Here is a 6,450-nt window from a genome sequence, read left to right as displayed (position 1 = left end):
AGATGAACGGAAGTACTGAACTGCCGGTCCAAAGGATTGCTAGTCGCTCAAATTCTGAAGATGAAACTAAATAAATCTGCGCGTGCGCAAAACGCACGTCCGCATCATCAGGACGCGACGGCATTGGCATCAGCGCCGAGACTTAGATTTGCGAGGCCCGTTATTCCGATGACGCCTTGTCGAGCGACGTCAGTTCGCGCTACGTCAGATTGAGAAGCCAGAGGGCGGAGAGAAGGCTGAGTGAAATGAGTGAACACAGTGTGGGGCCGGAAGAACACAGCGGGCCAAGCAGCCCCACACTTTGTTAGCTTGGATTCTCCAGCATCTGCAGTTCCCATGATCTCTGAGTGAAATGAGTGGTGTTTCTGTATTGAAATTACACATCCGACAGGTGCCTTTAGTCCGATGTACAAGATAACGTGGAAATGTTGAATCTAGAACATTGCTCTTAACGAAATTGGCCTGGGTCAATGGGATACATGCTCAACAACAAAAGCCACTTCCAATAAAGATTAAGCCGGAGGTGGTTCCCAGAAGCATTGACTTACTAGTATCGGATATCTTCCGAAAAATAAGGTTTTGGATAAATGGACAAAATGTTAGGGAATGATGTGAACTTTCGAGAGGGAGTGACAAAAGGAGAATGAGAACTGGTTTCGTGAATGCCTGAATGATTCCAGCCAACTGTGCTGCATTTGCTGGACAACAGTTAGTATATCCGTGGGCTATTTGGAGTCAAATTTGGCTCTGGAGCACAGGTTGAAGAGTTTATATTTCACCGGATTTTATATACTGTCGCTTTCAATCTCTACAGCATTTAAATGCCAGTTAGTTCTTACGTACGCAAATGAATAAACCCAGTCTTAAAAGACGGGTATAAATCCCGTTGACTCCTGATAACTTGCACAGAGGCGAGCGCGTCTTTCTTTGGAAATTCGATCAAGCCATTTGAGGCATGCATTGTGGATAGCGAGTTCAGATTGTCAGTGCGGTCAAATCATCATCTAAACTATTGTGCTAAATTTGTTAGACACTTCTAAAGAACTTTGTAATGTCAAGTGCAAACTAACGAAATGATTTATTTTCGCTGGGCTCTGCTTCAGCGCGTGCAGAACATAGAACAGTGCAGCCCAGGAACAGGCCGTTCAGCCCATCATTTTAGTGTCGATCATCATGCCACTCTAAACTAATCCCGTAGTAACGAACCAAATTAGCTAGGTGGACCTCGTAGAATATAAATTCCCATATTGCGGCTGTGAACCTGGTCCAATCAGTAAATCCTGGCTGACAGATATAAACAGGAGTGTCAGGGATTCTGAGATATCCTTTGACAATTGTGCTCACTATCCACAACTCCACTAATTTTCGTGTCACCCGCGGCTATTACTATTAAGAAAGTGATGGGTCTTGGTGAACGGAGGAGAGACATGTTACATATATAGTTCTTCTATTCATTTGTGAAATGTGGCCAACATTTCTTGCCCATGCATAGTCGCCCTTGATAAGGTGGTAGTGAGCTGCATCCTTGAACTGCTGCAGTCTACCAGCTGTATATTGACTCACAATGTCATTAGGAAGGGAATTCCAGGACTTTGACCCAGCGACAGTGAAGGAACAGTAACATATTTCCAAGTCAGAATGGTGAGTGGCTTGGAGGGGAACTTGGAGGTGTTGGTAATTCTATATGTCTGCTACCCATGTCCTTCTAGAAAGAAGTGTTTATGGGTTTGGAGGGTGCTGTATGAGGATCTTTGGTGAATTTCTGCAGTGCTTCCTCTAGATAGTACACACTGCTGCTACTGAACATCGGTGGTGGACGGAGTGAATGTTTGTGGATATAGTGCCAATCAAGTGGCTGCTTTGTCCTGGATGGTGTGGAGCTTCTTGACTGTTGTTGGAGCTGCACTCATCCAGGCAAGTGGGGAGTATTCCATCACACTCCTGACTTGTGCCTTGTAGATGGTGGACAGGCTTTGAGAAGTCAGGAAGCGAGTTACTCACAGCAATATTCCTAGCTTGCAACCTGCTCTTGTGGTGTTTATGTGGTGAGGCCAGTTGAGTTTCTGGTCAATGATAATCATGATGGTGATAGTGGAGAATTCAGTCATGGTAACACCGTTGAATATCAAGGGGTGGTGGTTAGATTGTCTCTTATTGGTGATAGTCATAGCGTGGCATTTATGTTGCATGAATGTCATTTGCCACTTGTCAGCCAATGCCTGGATATTTTCCAGATCTTGTTGCATGTGACCATGGACTGCTTCAGTATCTGAGGAGTCACAAATGATGCTGAACATTGTGCAGTCATCGGTGAACATCCTCATTTCTGACCTTATGATGGAGGGAAGGTCATTGATGAAGCAGCTGAAGATAGTTGGGCCGAGGACACAATTCTGACAAACTCCTGCAGAGATGAGCTGGAACTGAGATGATTGACCTCCCACAGTCACGACCATCTGTCTATGTGTGAAGGTATGAGTGCAACCGCTGGAGTGTTTGTCCCATTGATTCCAGTTTTCTTAGGGTTCCAAGATGCCACATTTGGTTGAATGCAGCCTTGATGTCAAAGACTGTCACTCTCACCTCACTTCTGGAATTCAGTTCTCTTGCGCATGTATTAACCAAGGATGTAATGAGATCAGGAGCTGAGTGGCCCTGGCAGAACACATTCTGCACATCACTGAGCAGGTTATTGCTGAGCAGGTGCTACTTGATAGCACCGTTGATGATGCCTTCCATCACTTTACTGATGATTGAGAGTAGACTGTTGGGGTGGTAATTAGCTGGGTTGGATTTATCCTGCTTTTTATGTACAGGATATACTTGGGCAGTTTTGCACATTGCCAAAAAGATAAGAGTATTGGAATAGCTTGGCTAAGGGAGCAGCAAGTTCTACAGCACAAGTATTCAGTACTATTCCCAGAATATTATCAGGGACTGTAGCCTTTGCAGTATCCAGTGTCTCCAACCATTTCTTGATATCACATGCAGTGAATCAAATTAGCTGAAGACTAGTAGCTGTGGTGCTGTGAGTTGTTGGAGGAGGCCAAGATGGATTATCCACTCAGCACTTCTAGTAGCTGAAGATTGCTGTGAATGCTTCAGCATTGTCTTTTGCACTGATGTTCTGGGCTTTTCCATCATTGAGGATGGGGAAATTTGTGGAGCCTCCTTCTCTAGTGAGTTGTTTAATTGTCCACCACCATTCACAACTGGATGTGGCAGGACTGCAGAGCTTAGATGGGATCCATTGGTTGTGTCATTGCATAGCTCTGTCTATCACTTGCTGTTTTTGCTGTTTGGCATGCAATTATCCCTGTTTGGTGTCTTCACCAGGTTGATACTTCATCTTCAGGTATGCCTGGTGCTGCTCCTGGCACGTCCTCCTGCACTCTTCATTGAACCAGGGTTGATCCCTTGGTTTGATGGTCATGGTCAAGGGAGGACTATGCTGTGCCATTAGGTTGCAGATTGTGCTGGAGTACAATTCTGCTACAATTCTCCTCATGGATGCCCAGTGTTGAGTTGCTAGATCAGTGCAAAGTCTGTCCCAAAGCACAGTGATAGTGCCACACAACATGATGGAAATTATTCTCAATATGAAGGTGGGACTTCATCTCCAAAAGGACTGTGCAATGGTCAGTCTTACTGATACTGTCATGGATGGATGCAACTGCAGCTGGCAGATTGGTAAGGATGAGGTCACAAATGACTAGTCTGTGAGTCAGCCCTCCCAGTTTTGGCACTAGCTCCCAGATGTTAGTGAGGAGGACATTACATTCTTTTGACAGGGCTGTTTCTGCCGTTTTCTTTTCCAGTGCGTGGGTCAATGCCAGTTAGTCTATCAGGTTTAATTTCTTTGCAACCTTGTAGTGATTGGTACAACTGAGTGGCTAGCTAGGCCATTTCAGAGGGCAGTTGAGAGTCAGCCACATTGCTGTGGATCTGGAGTCACATGTAGACCAGATCAGGTGAGGGTGGCAGTTTTCCTTTCCTGAAGGACATTCATGAACTAGATGGGTTTTTTTCTGACAATCAGCAATGATTTCATGGTGGTCAGTAGATTTTTAATTCCAGACTTTTTTTTAATTACTCAATTCAAATACCACCACTGCCATGGTGAGATTCAAACCCGAGTCACCAGAAAATTTGTTGGGTTTCTGGATTAATAGTCTAGTGATAATATCATGAGGCTATCATGTACTCCTGTTATAAAGGTCCCAGCACTGATCCTTGCAGAACACCGCTGAGTCACAGACTTCCAATCAGAAAAAAAAACACCCCTCCACATCGACCTATTTCTTCTATGACCAAGCCAATGTTGTATCCAACTTACCAACTCACAGTGGATCCCATGTGACTTAGTCTTCTGGACAGACTATCATGAGGGATCTTGTCAAATGCTTTACTAAAGTCCATGCAGACAGTATCTACTTGCCTTATCAATCATCTTGTGTCAGTCATCTTACTGAAATAACTCAATCAATTTTGTGAGACCAGATGTCCTGTGCACAAAACCATACTGACTATTCATAATAAGTCCATTCTTTTCCAAGGTCAAAAATCACACGACACCAAGTTTCAATGTTAAGGCTGTTATATTTCAAGATGGGGGTAGGGGTGTACATCAGTACTGACTGGTGTATAATAAATTCATATAATTGGCCACATGTATAGTCATTCTAATCAACCTGTTGTTTTTTTTTTATCCCTTTATCACAGGATGAGGGTGTCACTGTGTAGATAGCATTTATTGCCCACTTTTGATTGCCCAGAGGACAGTTAAGAGTCAATCATTCAATATAGTTGAACAGGTTTCTTTGTGTGTAAAGACTACTCCTAAGAATCTTGCCCGATAATTTCCCTTACACTGACGTAAGGTTCACCAGTATATAATTTCCTGGACTTTCCCTGATCCCTTCTTAAATAAAGGAACAACATTGGTTATTCTCCAGTTTTCTGGTGCTTCAACTGTGACTAAAGGGGAATACAAAGACCTCTGTAAAGGCCCCAGCAATCTCTTCAAATGCTTCCCTCAGTATCCTGTGATAGATCCCAACAGGCCCTGGGGACTTGTTTACCTTAATGTTTTTCAAGATGCCCAACACTTCTTTTTTAATTTCATGATACACTAGAATATCAATGTAGCCCTCCTGAATCTTATTATCATCCATGTCCTTCTTCTTAAGGAATACTGATATGAGGTAATCATTAAGGACATCCTCCGGCTCAGACGTAAATTTCTTTCTTTGTCCTTGACTTACCTTTTCCCGAGCTATCCTCTCGTTCCAAAATACATATAAAATGCCTCAGGATTCTCTTTACATAGAATATTAATTCAAATTTACAGCATGCAATCCATGGCTACTTTGTAAGTGTGAATTGAATCATTGCTGTCAATAAAGTTGGCAAATCCAATGTGTTTTACTTCCCGCCACCATAACTGAGCTGGATCAGCAGAATGGGACAAAGTGCTTCACTGTGGGTGTGGAGCATGCCTCTCCTCCCTTCACCAAGTCCCATAACATTCTTAATAGTACCTGAAACCGTAAAAAAAACAAATAATGATCTCATTTTATACAGCTCCACAAATGGTAACATTGGCAGGCCTTAGTTAATTGTGTCGTGATCCACTGGGATAGTGCACTGCACATTCAAGGCACAATATTCCCTAATATCGCCATAAATGTGACTATTTAATGATACGACCAGAAGTCCCAACTCTGATTGACTGCTACCTACGATAAGAGGAAACCACTCCAAGTTTCTTCAGTAGCAATAAAAATTACTCTATTTATTATAAGAATATAACTTTAATGGGAATAGTAAAAGAACAAGATTTCAATTTTATGTAGCTTAAACTTTACTCCTTTCATAATTTCCACACATTGACACACAAAGGAAAACAGTCAAGACACAAATGTCATGAAGGGGTGAACGATACTCAGTAGAATACAATTGGGTAACATCAGTCAAAATTCACAAATCTAGATGAGTTGGTTACACCATCCTGTTCCATTCCTCCCTGATACATTGAAGGTCTCTATTCAACGATGACCAGTTTCTAGTTAACTGGTTGCTTGGTTGGATTTGGGCTTTTTCTTATCCCTTTGAGTTTTAGGATAATTTCTTTAAGAAACTCGGCATGTAGTTTATCCCTGCTCTTTCAGTGGTGAGTGCGAGTTTTATAGTGCAAGAGATTTTAATGATGGAAAGATGGTGAAGCAAGCTTCCGAGGTTTCGGACCTGCTTGGTTCGCATTCTCCGTCATAGGCTCTGTGCTGAACTGCGACCAATCCGAGCTTGCTACTACACTAAGCTCTCCTGAATCCACAATACGATATCTGTTGGAAAGCCAATCAAAAGTCTGTCTCTAGGTAGATTTATCCTGATCACACTAACATGTTTATCTGGACACAGTGTACCAGAAGTAATATTGTTTTATCTGGA

This window comes from Stegostoma tigrinum, chromosome 26 (genome assembly GCF_030684315.1).
Source record: "Stegostoma tigrinum isolate sSteTig4 chromosome 26, sSteTig4.hap1, whole genome shotgun sequence".
NCBI lineage: Eukaryota > Metazoa > Chordata > Chondrichthyes > Orectolobiformes > Stegostomatidae > Stegostoma > Stegostoma tigrinum.
This window is presented reverse-complemented; position numbering follows the sequence as displayed.